Source organism: Eubalaena glacialis, chromosome 10 (assembly GCF_028564815.1).
Source record: "Eubalaena glacialis isolate mEubGla1 chromosome 10, mEubGla1.1.hap2.+ XY, whole genome shotgun sequence".
Lineage (NCBI taxonomy): Eukaryota > Metazoa > Chordata > Mammalia > Artiodactyla > Balaenidae > Eubalaena > Eubalaena glacialis.
In genome coordinates this window covers 72,562,092-72,578,155 of record NC_083725.1, presented here as the reverse complement: position 1 = coordinate 72,578,155, position 16,064 = coordinate 72,562,092, and the positions used below count along the sequence as shown (strand labels likewise).

At 37.0% G+C, this 16,064-nt stretch overlaps 1 long non-coding RNA gene across 1 annotated transcript in view; it reads left to right on the top strand.

Moving 5' to 3' along the window:
- Nucleotides 1–14,138, top strand: part of LOC133099341 (uncharacterized) — a 31,785-nt gene extending 17,647 nt beyond the window's left edge. Inside the window, exon 3 of the long non-coding RNA XR_009702315.1 lies at nucleotides 13,394–14,138. This is a non-coding gene — a long non-coding RNA (uncharacterized LOC133099341). The remainder of the gene's footprint in view (nucleotides 1–13,393) is intronic.
- Nucleotides 14,139–16,064: the final 1,926 nt, after the last annotated feature.

Below are 16,064 nucleotides of genomic sequence, written 5' to 3'. Positions count from 1 at the left end.
CTTTATCGAGATGTCTGTTAAGGTCTTTGGCCCAATTTTAATAGGGTTCATCTTTTTTGTTGTTGTTGTTGAGTTTTAAACGTTCTTTGGATATTTATGACAACAGCCTTTTATCAGATTTTGCAAATGTTTTCCCCAATCTATGCCTTGTCTTTTCATTTTCTTCACAACTTCTCTTGCAGAGGAGAAATTTTACATTGCTACTAATGAAGTCCAGTGTATCTATTCTTTCTTTCATGGATCATGTCTTTGGAGATATCTCCCAAATATCATTGCCATACCCCAGGTCATCTAGGTTTCTCCAGTGTTCTTCAAAGAGTTTTCTAGTTTTGCATTTTACATTCAGGTCTATGATCCATTTTAAGTTAATTTTTGTGAAGGATGCAACACTGTATCTAGATTCATTTTTTCTCATGTGGATGTCCAATTGTTCCAGCACCATTTCCTCAAAAAACCATCTTTGCTCCATTCTATTGCCTTTGCTCATTTTTCAAAGTTCAGTTGACTATCTTTATGTGGCTCTTCTTCTGGGCTCTCTCTTTTGTTCCATTTGTTTTTTGTCTACTCTTTCACCAATACATAATATCTTGATCACTGTTTCTTTATATTTAAGTCTAGAAGTCCAGAGGTGTTAGTCCTCCGATTTTGTCCTCTTTTTTTTTTTAATCATGAAAGAACTTACTATAATGGTAGTTTTTGGAACCATGTTTTTTTATTTTTATTTTATATTGGAGTATAGTTGATTAACAATGTTGTGTTAGTTTCAGGTGTACAGCAAAGTGATTTGGTTATCCAATATATGTACCTATTCTTTTTCTAATTCTTTTTCCATTTAGGTTATCACAGAATACTGAGCAGAATTCAGTGTGCTGTACAGTAGATCCTTGTTGGTTATCTATTTTAAATGTATCAGTGTGTACGTGTGGTGTCCATTGTAACTTCTCCTTTTTCATTCCTAATTTTATTGATTTGAGCCCTCTCCCTTTTTTTCCTGATTAGTCTGGCAAAAGGTTTATCAATTTTGTTTATCTTTTCAAAGAACCAGCTTTTAGTTTCATTGATCTTTTCTGTTGTTTTCTTCATTTCTATTTATTTCTGCTCTGATCTTTATGATTTCTTTCTTTTTATTCACTTTGGGTTTTGTTCTTCTTTCTCTAGTTGCTTTAGGTGTAAGGTTAGGTTGTTTATTTGTGATTTTTCTGGTTTCCTGAGGTAAGATTGTATTGCTATAAACTTCCCTCTCAGAACTACTTTTGCCACATCCCATAGGTTTTGGAATGTCATGCTTTCATTATCCTTTTTCTCTAGGTATTTTTTGATTTCCTCTTTGATTTCTTCAGTGAACCATCGGTTGTTTAGTGGCATATTGTTTAGCCTCCACGTGTTTGTGTTTTTAGTTTTTTTTTTTTTCTTGTAGTTGATTTCTAATCTCAGAGCATTGTGGTTGGAAAAAATGCTTGATATGATTTCAGTTTTCTTAAATTTACTGGGGCTCACTTTGTGGGCCAGCATGTGATCAATCCTGGAGAATGTTCCATGTGAACTTGAGAAGAATATGTATTCTGCTGCTTTCGGATGGAATGCCCTATAAATGTCAATTAAGTCTATCTGGTCTAATGTGTCATTTAAGGTCTGTGTTTCTTATTGATCTTCTGTCTGGATGATCTGTCCATTGATCAAAGTGGGGTGTTAACATCCCCCACTGTTATTGCATTACTGTCAATTTCTCCTTTTATGGCTGTTAGTATTCGACTGGGATGCTCCTATGTTGGGTGCATTTATATTTACAATTGATATATCTTCTTCTTGGATTGATCATTGATCATTATGTAGTGTCCTTTGTTTCTTGTAACCATCTTCATTTTAAAGTCTATTTTGTCTGATATGAGAATTGCTACTCCAGCTTTCTTTTGATTTCCAGTTGCATGCAATACCATTTTCCATCACCTCACTTTCAGTCTGTATGTGTCTCTAGATCTGAAGTGGGTCTCTTATAGACATACCGGTCTTGTTTTTGTATCCATTCAGCCAGTCTATGTCTTTTGGTCAGAGCATTTAATCAGTTTACATTTAAGGTAATTATCGATATGTGTGTTCCTGTCATTTTGTAAATTGTTTTGGATTTGTTCTTGTAGGTGTTTTTTCTTCCCTTCCTCTTTTGTTCTCTTCTCTTTTGATTTGATGACTAACTTTAGTGTTGTGTTGGGATTCCTTTTTCTTTTTTGTGTGTTTATCTATTGTAGATTTTTGGTTTGCTGTTACTATGAGGTTCTAATATAGCAGCATATATAAACAAGATTGTTTTAAGTTGCTGGTCTTTTAATTTCAAATGCATTTCCAATATCCTGCATTTGTGCTCTCCTCTTCCCACAATTGCTGGTTTTGATATCGTATCTGTGTGCAGATGATTTCCTGCCTTTACTGTATGTTTGCCAGTAAGCATTTCCATTCATAACTTTCTTGTTTCTAGTAGTGGCCTTTTCATTTCCACTTAGAGTAGTTTCTTTAGCATTTGTTGCAAAGCTGGTCTGGTGGTGCTGAATTCTTTTAGCTTCTGCTTGTCTGTAAAGCTCTTGATTTCTCCACTGAATCTAAACGAGCACCTTTCTGGGTAGAGTATTCCTGGTTGTGGGTTATTCCCTTTCATCACTTTAAATATATATTGTCACTCCCTTCTGGTCTGAATAGTTACTGCTGAGAAATCAGCTGATAACCTTATGGAAGTTCCCTGGTATGTTATTTGTCGCTTTTCCCTTGTTCCTTTTCATACTTTTTTGTCTTTAATTTTTGTCAATTTGATTACTATGTGTCTCAGCATGTTCCTCCTTGGGTTTATCCTGCGTGGGACTCTCTGTGCTTCCTGGACTTGGGTGATTGTCTCCTTTCCTATGTTAGGGAAGTTTCAGCTGTTATCTCTTCAAATATTTTCTCAGGTCCTTTCTCTCTCTCTTCTCCTTCAGGGACCCCTATAATGCACATGTTGGTGCATTTAATGTTGTCCCAGAGATCTTTTAGATTGTCTTCATTTCTTTTCATTCCTTTTTCTTTATTCTGTTCCATGGCAGTGATTTCCACCATTCTCTATTTCAGCTGACTTATCCATTCTTCTGCTTCAGTTACTCTGCTATTGATACCTTCTACTGTATTTTTCATTTCAGTTATTGTATTGTTCATCTCTGTTTGTTCTTTAGTTCTTCTAGGTCTTTGCTTAACATTTCTTGCACCTTCTCGATCTGTTCCTCCATTCTTTTTCTGAGATATCATCTTCACTACCATTACTCTGAATTCTTTTTCCAGTAGATTGCCTATCTCCACTTCACTTAGTTGTTTTTCTGGGGTTTTATCTTGTTCCTTCATCTGGACATATTTCTCTGCTGTCTCATTTTATCTAACTTTCTGTGATTGCATTTTCCATTCCGCAGGCTGCAGGATTGTAGTTCTTCTTGCTTCTGCTGGCTTCCCTCTGATGGATGAGGCTGAATAAGAGGCTTGTGCAGGCTTCCTGTTGTGAGGGACTGGTTCCTGCCCACTGGTGGGTGGAGTTGGGTCTTGTCCCCCTGGTGAGTCAGACTGAGTCAAGGGGTGTCTTTAGCGAGCAGCTGTGGGGCTATGTTCCCGCCCTGTTGGTTGTTTGACCTGAGGCATTCCAGCACTGGAGCCTACAGGCTGTTGGGTGGGGCCAGGTCTTGGTAAGAAAACGGTGGCCTCTGAGAGGGCTCACGCCAATGAGTACTCACTGGAACTGCCACTACCAGTGTCTTTGTCCCCACAGTGAGCCACAGCCACTCCCTGCCTCTGCATGAGACCCTCCAATACTAGCAGGTAGGTCTGGCCCAGTTTCTTATGAGGTCACAGCTTTTTTCCCTGGGTCCTGGTGCACATGGGACCTTGTGTGCACCCTCCAAGAGTGGAGTTTCTGTTTCCCCCAGTTCTGTGGAATTCCTGCAATCAAACCCCACTGTCCTTCAAAGACAGTGTCTCTGGGGTTCCTCCTTCCATTACCAGACCCCCAGGCTGGGAAGCTTGACGTGGGGCTCAGGACTTTCATTCCTGTGGGAGAACTTCTGTGATATAATTATTTTCCAGTTTGTGGGTCACCCACCCAGTGGATATAGGATTTGATTTTATCATGATTGCACCCTCCTACCACCTGTTTGTGGCTTCTTGTCTTTGTCTTCTTCTTTGTCTTTGTAGGGTATCTTTTTTGGTAGGTTCCAACAGTTTTGTTTGTTTTTTGTCAATGTTTGTTCAACAGTTAGTTGTGTTTGTTCTTTTAAGAAGGGGTGAGCTCACATCCTTCTACTCCGCCATCTTGCAACTTCCTGGAACCACCTCTTTTATCAGAAACATGGATTCCAAAGGAGATGGGTTCTCACAGGAATGGAGGATGAAGATACACAAGGAGTTTTAGTAGTATATTAACTTTAAGCAGTAGACAAGGTGAGAGTAGATTTTGGCAATTTGTTTCATTTTGTTTTCTGTTTCTTTTAACATGCTCCCATCACCGGGGGCATGGGAGGGTCATGGCAGGGCAGGGCCCCAATTTTGTTCTTCTCCTTCAATGTTGTGTTGGCTGTTCTAGGTCTTTTGCCTCTCCATATAAACTTTAGATTCAGTTTGTCAATATCTTCAAAACAACTTGCTAAGATTTTGATTGAGATTGCATTAAATCTACAGAGAAAGTTGGGATAAACTGATATCTTGACAATAGTGAGTCTTCCCTTTGATGAGCATAGAATATCTCCCCAGTTATTTAATTTTCTTTGATTTCTTTCATCAGAGTCGTCTAGTTTTCCTCATACAGATCTTGTACATATTTTGTTAAATATACACCTAAGTATTTAACTTTAGAGGTGCTAATGTAAAAGGCATTGTGTTTTACCTTTTTGTACTAATCTTGGTATCCTGTAACTTGGTATAATTACTTATTAGTTCCAGGGATTTTGTTGCTGTTGACTCTCTGGATTTTCTACAGACAGTAATGTCCCCTGCAAATAGTTTTATTTCTTCCTTCCCAATCTATATATGTTTAATTTCATTTTCTTATCTTAATTCATTAGCTAGAACCTCCAGTAAGATGCTTAACAGGAGTTGTGAGAGGGGACATCCTTGACTGTTCCTGAATTTAGGGGGAAAGCTCCTAGTGTCTCACCATTAAAATTTTTGTAGGTATGCTTTATCAATTTGAGGAAGTTCCCCTCTATTTCTAGTTTGCCAGGAGTTTTGATAATGAATGAGTGTTAGATTTCATCAAACACTTTTTCTCCACCTATTTATTGGACCATGTTATTTCTCTTCTTTAGCTTGTTGATGTGATGTATTACATTAATTGATGTTCAAATTCTGAACCAGCCTTGCATACCTGAGATAAACCCCAACTGGTTGTGGTGTATAATTCCTTTTATACACTGTTGGATTTTTTTCATATGTGCATGAGAAATATTAGCTATCAGTTTTTGATCTGACTTGTCTGGTTTTGGTATTTGGGTAACACTAACCACATCAAATGAGTCAAGAAGTACTCCCTCTGCTTCTATTCTCTGAAAGATACAACTAATCCAAATTCATTTTTTTTCTATCCAAATTGGTTTTGCTATTAATAGTAAAGTCTATTTACATATGGCTTGCAAACCGTATAGACACAAAAATTATAAAAATAAACCAGTAGATATTTAAAGGCAAATGCAAAGTTTGCACATTAGGTCATTAAAGATTTTGCATATTTTTTTACACTGTAAGTTATTATAAACTAGATATATTAAGCAAAACAAAAAAACACGATGCAAACTGGCAAATATTATATGGCATCATTTGTTTTTAAAATGAGAGATATAGACAGATGCCCTTAGATATGCATAGAATACCTCTGGAAGAATGCTTAAACTGCTATCAATGGCTGCCTAAGGGACTGGATAAGGGATGGTAAAGAAACTCACTTTTCATTAAATAGCCTTTGGTACAATTTTTAAAAATTAGAATCCTATTAATGTACAAATTTGTTTAAAATTTTTGATTAGTAAATATACTTAAGACTAAACCCCTTAATACATGGATTTAACATAAAATTACTTTGTTATATGACACAAAGAAATGATTTTTTAAATTTTGGGAAATATTTTCATAAAAGGTATTTACAAAATTGAAAAATGAGTGAAAATGCTGATGCAGTATATTACAGTGACATTTTAAGGAAGAATTTCATTTTTAAGTATGAAATATTTCAGGGAATATATGAAAACTATCAGCTGCCTACAGTGGCCAAGGTTAGCCTTTTTTTCTTTTCTAAGAAAAAAGGCTTGTGTGAGTATTTAGGAGGCTTGAAATTGTCACTTGAAGAAAAAAACTGAAATCCCTTACAGTGAGTTTTAGGCCTACATGATAGAGAAATCAAGATTAATTTAAGTCAGCCATTAATGTGCTACTCATCTGCATGTTATTCAAGAAAAGAAAAATATGCTTATATACAAGAATGGTTAAATTTTTATTTACTGTTGCCTTAGAAAAAATGACTACCAGAGATGATATTATTCCTAATTTTTTGAGGACCTTTTAACATTCCTGGAGCTGACTATTTGGAAATGTGCTTGTTCCAAAGTGCGGAAGTACAAAGACATTGGCATCATGTAAATCAGTTTTATTTGCTACTCCATGTGTCAGAATTGATGAGTATACTAGAGAAAACAGGTCATCTCTTATGGTTTCTGAAATGGCTTAACAAAATGTGTAAGATTGGGGAAAAATAGGTGATCCAGCTTTCTCCTTTTGGATTTAGGCTACATACTGGTAGAGGAAGAGGGAGCATGACACTATTAGTTAGGATAGTGGGAAAAACGTAATGAGTATATAGGTTGTATACCCATCCCAGAAAGCACATGAACAATAACAGATCATGCTACTCAGAACAGTTAACGTCTGGGCCATCACCTTTATGATACAAGTGAGAAGCCAGGCTAGAGAAACACAATCCTGAGCTACGTTTTAGTCATGTTTTCCAAGGCAACACAAACCCACTTTTAAAGAGCATTATAGTACTTCATGGGTAGTGCAAGTACCTTGTAATAAGACAATATGAATTCCGACCTTCTGTCCCTTATATCACTGTTACCAATTCACTTCACTTTCAATAAGCATTCATAACCTATACTCACAAAATACGTATACATAAGCATACATAATTAAGTATATTCTTGCTATTTCTTTTAACATCTTTATTGGAGTATAATTGCTTTACAATGTTGTGTTAGTTTCTGCTGTATAAAAAAGTGAATCAGCTATACATACACATATATCCCCATATCCCCTCCCTCCTGCGACTGCCTCCCACCCCTCTAGGTGGTCACAAAGCACCGAGCTGATCTCCCCATGCGATGCAGCTGCTTCCCACTAGCTATCTATTTTACATTTGGTAGTGTATATATGTCAACGCCACTCTCTCACGTCGTCCCATCTTACCCTTCCCCCTCCCCATGTCCTCAAGTCCATTCTCTATATCTGCTTCTTTATTTTGAACAAATTTATCTATTAGGTCAGTTAAGACTAAATAAAAATAAGTTGTGTTCTTTTTGTTTGTTTTGTTTTTTTACCTTTATTTGTTCCTTCTCCAAAGCTCTTCCTTTCTTTATATAGATCTAAGTTTCTGATGTCTGTGAAAGTATTTCTACTTCACTTTTGAAGAATAATTTTTCAGGGTACACAACTCTAAGTCAGTGGATTTTTTCTCTCAACACTTTAAATATTTCACTCCAGTCTCTTCTTGCTTGCATGGTTTCTAAGGAGAACTCAGATGCATTTTTTATCTTTGCTCCTCTATAGATGAGGTTTTCATTTTTCTGGCAAATTTTTAACTTTTCTGTCTTCAATTTTCAGCAGTATGAATATGATAAGCTTTGGTGAGGTCTGGGGGTGGGGCATTTATCCTTCTTGGTGTTCTGGTTCCTGGATCTATGACAAATTTGGCAAACTTCTTAGTCATTATTGCTTCAAATATTTCTTCTGTTCTTTTCTTTCTTCGCCTTTTGGTATTCTCATTATGCACATGTTACACCTTCCATAGTGATCTCACAGTTCTTGGATATTCTGGTGGGTTTTTTTGTTTGGTTTTTTTTTTAGTCTTCTTTTCTCTTTGCTTTCAAGTTTTGGAAGTTTCTACTGAAGTACTCCCAAGCCCAGAGAATCTTTCCTTGGCTGTTGCCAGTCTACTAATGAACCTAGCAAGAGCAATCTTCATTTCTCTTGCTGCGTCTCTAACTCTGGCATGTCTACTTTATTCTTTCTTAGAATTTCCAACTCTCTGCTTACAATGTCCATCTTTTCTTGCATGAATTCAACTACATCCATTAGAGGCCTTAGGATAGTAATCATAGTTGTTTTAAATTCCCAATCTGATAATTCTAGTATTCCTGCCATGTCTGAGTCTTGGTCTGATGCTTGCTCTATCTCCTCAAACTGGTTTTTTCTGTTTTGTCTTTTTGTATGCCTTATAATTTTTCTTGACAGACATGATGTACTGGGTAAAGGAAACTGCTGTAAATAGGTCATTAATAATGTGGTGATGAGGTATAGGGGAGGGGAAATGTGCTATAATCCAGTGATTGGGTCTCAGTCTTTTAGTGAGCCTGTGTCTCTGTACTGTGAACTTCAGAAATGCTTCTCCTAGCTTTATTACCCCCGTGGGTGGGAGATGATGGCTAGAGTGGTCTGGAGTTGGATATTTCCCTTCTCCCTCATGGAAGGCTAGTGTAGGCTGTACTTGGGTATTTTCTTTTCCCCATGTGGAATGCTAGAATAAACGGGAGTTGGGTATTTCACTTTCCCCAGGTCAGTTCAACGCTGAAAAAAATTCTAATAGTTTACAGTCTGAAAATATAGTTTCTCTCAGGACAGGCCTTATTAAGAAAAACAAAATGCTCTGAACTATTTCAAAATGGTTACTTTCCCCCTCCCTCTGCACAAGTGGATTTTTCTCCAGTATTCACTGTGAGAACCTGGTCAACCTCCTGGAGATAAAATAAAGGTATGGAGAGCCTCTATTACAGGGTCCTCTTGGAGTTTCTGACACTCAGACTTGTCCACAGAGCCCCCAGCAATTTGTCAATTACAGTTTAGGTTTTCCTACGTCATGGAGGTTTCTCCTCATAAGTTTCACCTCCAGTAAGTCGTGATTCTCTACATTTGCCTATCTGTCTCTACAATTTGGGGGGCAGCAGTTTGTCTTGTGACTTCATTTATCTGTCATATCTAAGAAGAGTTGTTGGTTTTTCAGTTTGTACAGCAGTTTAGTTGTTGTTAGGATGGAGTGTTGACTTCCAAGCTTCTTACATGCCAGACTGGAAACTGGATGACTCATGACTTGTTTTTTACTTTGAGGCCATGTTATTAGATGATATTTATGTAGACTGTTACATCTTCTTTGTGAAAAACCTTTGTCATTACAACTTAAGAACTTGTGTTACAGGAAGCTTTTCAAGTTAATTTCTACTTCTCTAATATTAATATAACTAGCTACTCTAGCTTTCTTTTGGTGTCTGAATTTTCCCATCCTTTACTTTCACACATTCTCTATCCTTATGTTTTAGATATGTTAGTTTTGTCAATAGCAACAAAAGTTGGATTTTCTTTATTAATTCATTCCAATAATCTTTGTCTTTTACTGAAACATGCAGTGCACTTATACTTAATATGATTAGTGATATATTTGTGTTTGCAATCTTACTACGTGATTTCTACTTGAACCACAAGGTTTGTGTTTTTTCCTGGCTTGCCAACTTTCATATTAATAAAGTATTTAATAAATAATTAGATTATCTTCTTAGACCTGTTTATATTTACAAAAAATTTAATGGAAAGTACAGAGTTGCATATACTCCCACCCCATACATTTTATTAACATCTTTCTTTAGTGTTGTACATTTGTTACAAATGATGAAATAATACTGATACTCCATTATTAACTAAAGGCTCACTCTTGTTTCCTACAGTCTATGGGTTTTGACAAATGTATAACGATATGATAAAACTTTACACATTATTAAAAAAAAAGTTTCACTAACCCTGAAAATGCTGTCTCCACCTATTCTCCCCTGCCTCTCTCCAACCCCTGACAGCCACTGATCTTTTTACAGTCTCCATAATTTTGGCTTGCACAATGTCATATACTTGGTTTATTTATTTTATACATAGTAATTTGTACCTCTTAATTCCTTACCCCTATCTTGCCCCTCCACCTATTGGTAACGACTAGTTTATTCTCTACATCTATGAGTATGTTTCTTTTTGTTATATACATTAGTTTGTTTTATTTTTTGGATTTCAGGTGTAAGTGATAACATACAGCATTTGATTTTCTCTGTCTGACTTATTTCACTAAACATGTTACCCTCCAGGTCCATCCATGTTGTTGCAAATAGCAAATTTGATTATTTTTTACGGCTGAGTAGTAGTCCATCGTGTGTGTGTGTGTGTGTGTGTGTGTGTGTGTGTGTGTGTATACGTGAAACATCTTTTCCATTCATCTGTTGATGGACACTTAGGTTGCTTCCACATCTTGGCAACTGTAAATAATGCTACTACGAACACCAGGGTGCATGTATTTTTTAAAAAGTGTTTTCATTGTCTTCAGCTATATACTGAGGAGTGGAATTGCTAGATAAGGGTAATTCTGTTTTTAGTTTTTTGAGAAATCTCCATACTGTTTTCCACAGTGGCTTCACCAAGTTACATTCCCACCAACTGTGTACACGGGATCCCTTTTCTCCACATCCTTGCCAACATTTGTTATTTGTGTTCCTTTCAATGACAGCCAATCTGACAGGTGTGAAGTTTTGATTTGCATTTCCCTGATGATTAACAATGTTGAGCATTTTTTCATGTGCTGGTTGGCCATCTTTATGCCTTCTACGAAAAAATGTCTATTCAGGTCTTCTGCGTATTTTTTCATACGTTTTTCTGGTTTTTCTGATGTTGAGTTTGTATGAATTGCTTACATATTTTGAATATTAACCCCTTATTGGTCATATCATTTGCAAATATTTTCTCGCATTCAGTAGGTTGTCTTTCATTTTGTTGATGGCTTTCTTTGCTGTGCAAAAGCTTTTGAGTTTAATTAGATTCCTTGGTTTATTTTTGCTTTGGTTTCCTTAGCCTTAGGAAATATTGCTACAATTTATGTCAAAGACTGTTCCTCCTATGTTTTCCTCTAGGAATTTTATGGTTTCTGGTCTTGCATTTAGGTCTTTAATCCTTTTGAGTTTATTATATATACGGTGTGAGAAAAATTTCTAATTTCATTCTTTTACAAGTAGCTCTCCAGTTTTCCCAGCAGCACTTACTGAAGAGACTGTCTTTTCTGCATTGTATATTCTTGCCTCCTTTGTCAAAGATTACTTGACCACAAGTGTGTGGGTTTATTTCTGAGCTCTCTATTCTATTCCACCAATCTATGTGTGTGCTTTAGTGCCAGTACTATACTGTTTTGATTACTGTAGCTTTGTAGTATGGTCTGAAGTCAGGGACTCTGATACCTCCAGCTCTCTTCTTTTTGCCCAAGACTGTTTTAGCTATTCAGGGTCTTTTTTTGTAAATATAAGGTATAAACATGTGTTGATTTGATACATTTACATACCATAACATGATTACCACTGAAGAGTTAACTAAAGCATCTGTCATGTCACATCATCATCATTTCATCATTGGGGTCAAAACAATTTCGATCTAGAATCTTAGCAACTTTGAAGTTTATAATACAGTATTGCTGTTTATAATATGCTAAGCATTAGATATTCAGGGTTTATTTATCTAATGATTACAGGTTTGAACCCTTAAACAATGTCTCCCCAATTGCCACACTCACCAGCCCCTGGTAAACACCACTCTACTCAAAATTTTTACATGTTTGGCTTTCTTAGATTCTACCTACAAATGATATCCTACAATATTTGTCTTTCTCTGTCTGATTTATCTTAGGATAATGCCCTCAAGGTCCATCCATGTTGTCACAAATGGAAAGATTTCATTCTTTCTCATGGAGATAGATAGATAGATGGATATAGATAGATAGATAGATAGATATCTTTATTATCCATTCAGCAGTTGACTGACACTTAGGCTATTTCAACATCTTGGTTACTATGAATAATGCTGTCATAAACATGGGAGTGCATATATCTCTTTAATATCTTGTTTTCACTTGTTAGATATATACCCAGAAATGGAGTTACTAGATAATATGGTAGTTCTTTTATAAATTTTTGAGGAACCTCCATACTCTTTCCCATAGTGGCTGAACAAATTTACATTCACATCAACACTGGGATTCCCTTTTCTCCACATCCTCACAAACACTTGTTATCCCTTGTCTTCTTGATGAAAGCCATTCTACTGAGAGTGAGGTAATAGCTCATTGTGGTCTTGATTTGCATTTCTCTGATGACCATTAGTGTTGAGCATCATTTCATATATCTGTTGGCCATCTGACTGTCTTCTTTGGAAAAAAATGTCTATTTAGCTTCTCTGCTCATTTTTTCAACTGAAATTTTTAGGGGTTTGTTATTCAGTTGAACGAGTTTTTATATATTTTTATTAGCAGGTCCTTATTCAATATTTGGATGGCAAATATTTTCTCCCTTTCTGAAGGTTACCTTGCATTTTTTTTTATTATTTCTTTTACTGTGTAAAACATTTTAGTTTGATGTAGTCCTACATGTTGATTTCAGCTTTTGTTGCTTAAGTTTTGATGTCATATCCAAAAAAATCATTGCGAAGAACAATGTCAAGGAGATTCTTTACTATGTTTACTTTTTTGAGTTTTACGTTATCAGGTCTTCTCTTTAAGTCTTTAATCGATTTTGAATTAATTTTTGTGAGTGGTGTAAGATAAGGGCCTAATTTCTTTATCCAGTTTTTCCAGCATCATTTGTTGGAGAGACAATCCATTCCCCACTGAGTATTCATGGCTCCCTTGTCAAATATCAATTGACCACATACAGAGTATTCTTTCTGGGCTCTCTGCTCTGTTTCATTAGTCTATGTGTCTATTTATATGCCAGTACTATACTGTTTTAATTATTATAGATTTATAACATAGTTGGAAGTAAGGAATTGTGATGCCTTTGGCTTTGTTATTCTTTATCAAGATTGCTTTGGGTATTGGGGATATTTTGTGATTCTGTACATATTTTAGGATTGTTTTTGACTATTTTGGTGAAAAAATGCCATTAGAATTATAATAAGGATTATGTTGAATCTATAGATGGCTTTGTGAGGTATATACATTTTAACAATGTTAGCACTTCCAATTCATGAACATGAGATATCTTTCCATTTAGCTGTGTCTTTCAATTTATTTCATCATTGTCTTTCTGAGTTTTCTGTAGCTTACTGAGTTTTCTTAAAACAGCTACTTTGAAGAGCGTGAGCCACTGCTATCAGCATGGACACAAGAGACGGGCATGAAACGCTAAGGCTGCTGCTGCAGCCACCAAGAACCCTGTGTGCAAGCACAGGTCACTATCCACACCTCCCCTCCCGGGAGCCTGCGCAGCCCACCAGTGCCAGGATCCCGTGATCCAGGGACAACTTCCCCAGGAAAACACACAGCACACCTCAGGCTGTTGCAACGTCACTCCAGCCTCTGCCGCTGCAGGATCGCCCTGCATTCCGTACCCCTCCCTCTCTCAGGCCTGAGTGAGCCAGAGCCCCATAATCAGCTGCTACTTTAACCCCGTCCTGTCTGAGCAAAGAACAGGTGCCCTCAGGTGACCTACACGCTTAGGCAGGGCCAGATCCAAAGCTGAACCCCAGGAGCTGTGTGAACAACAAAGAGAAAGGGAAATCTCCCCCAGCAGCCTCAGAAGCAGCGGATCAAATCTCCACAATCAACATCTGTGGAATACCTGAATACACAACGAATCATCGCCAAATTGAGGCGGTGGACTTCGGGAGCAACGATATATATATATTTTTCCTTTTTCGCTTTTTGTGAGTGTGTATGTGTATGATTCTTTGTGTGATTTTGCCTGTATAGCTTTGCTTTTACCATTTGTCTTAGGGTTCTGCCTGTCCGTTCTTGGGTTTTTATTTGTTTGTTTGTTTTTTAGTCTAGTTTTTAGCGCTTGTTATCATTGGTGGATTTGTTTTTTGGTTCGGTTGCTCTCTTTCTTTCTTTCCTTTTATTTTTCTTTATTACTTTAAAAAATTATGTTAATAATTCTTTTTTAGTTTTTATTTTAATAACTTTCTTTTCTTTTCCTTCTTTCTTTCTTTCATTCTTTTTTTCTCACCTTTCTTCTGAGCCGTGTGGCTGACAGGGTCTTGGTGCTCCGGCCCTGTGTCAGGCCAGTGCCTCTGAAGTGGGAGAGCTGAGTTCAGGACATTGGTCCACCAGAGACCTCCCGGCTCCACATAATATCAAATGGCGAAAGCTCTCCCAGAGATCTCCAGTTCAATACTAAGACCCAGCTCCACACAACGACCAGCAAGCTACAGCGCTGGACACCCTATGCCAAACAACTAGCAAGACATGAACACAACCCCACCCATTAGCAGAGAGGCTGCCTAAAATCATAATAAGGTCACACACAGCCCAAATAAACCACCAGACATGGACCTGCCCACCAGAAAGACAAGATCCAGCCTCATCCACCAGAACACAGGCACTAGTCCCCTACACCAGGAAGCCTACACAACCCACTGGACTAACCTTAGCCACTGGGGGCAGACACCAAAAACGACAGGAAATATGAACCTGCAGCCTGTGAAAAGGAGACTCCAAACACAGTAAGTTAAGCAGAATGAGAAGACAGAGAAACACATAGCAGATGAAGGAGCAAGGTAAAAACCCACCAGACCAAACAAATGAAGAGGAAATAGGCAGTCTACCTGAAAAAGAATTCAGAGTAAGGACAGTAAAGATGATCCAAAATCTTGGAAATAGAATGGAGAAAATACAAGAAATGTTTAACAAGGACCTAGAAGAACTAACGAGCAAACAAACAATGATGAACAACACAATAAATGAAATTAAAAATTCTCTAGAAGGCATCAATAGCAGAATAACTGAGGCAGAAGAACAGATAAGTGACCTGGAAGATAAAACAGTGGAAATAACTACCACAGAACAAAGAAAAAAGAATGAAAAGAAGTGAGGACAGTCTCAGAGACCTCTGGGACAACATTAAACGCACCAACATTCGAATTATAGGGGTCCCAGAAGAAGAAGAGAAAAAGAAAGGGACTGAGAAAATATTTGAAGAGATTATAGTTGAAAACTTCCCTAACATGGGAAAGGAAATAGTTAATCAAGTCCAGGAAGCACAGAGAGTACCATACAGGATAAAACCAAGGAGAAACACACCAAGACACATATTAATCAAACTATCAAAAATTAAACACAAAGAAAAAATATTAAAAGCAGCAGGGAAAAACAACAAATAATATACAAGGGAATCCCCATAAGGTTAACAGCTGATCTTTCAGCAGAAACTCTGCAAGCCAGAAGGGAGTGGCAGGACATATTTAAAGTGATGAAAGGGAAAAACCTACAACCAAGATTACTCTACCCAGCAAGGATCTCATTCAGATTCGACGGAGAAATTAAAACGTTTACAGACAAGCAAAAGCAAAGAGAATTCAGCACCACAAAACCAGCTTTACAACAAATGCTAAAAGAACTTCTCTAGGCAGGAAACACAAGAGAAGGAAAAGACCTACAATAACAAACCCAAACAATTAAGAAAATGGTAATAGGAACATACATATCGATAATTACCTTAAATGTAAATGGATTAAATGCTCCAACCAAAAGACACAGACTGGCTGAATGGATACACAAACAAGACCCATATATATGCTGTATACAAGAGACCCACTTCAGACCTAGCAACACATACAGACTGAAAGTGAGGGGATGGAAAAAGATATTCCATGCAAATGGAAATCAAAAGAAAGCTGGAGTAGCAATACTCATATCAGACAAAATGACTTTAAAATAAAGACTATTACAAGAGAAAAAGAAGGACACTACATAATGATCAAGGGATCGATCGAAGAAGAAGATATAACAATTGTAA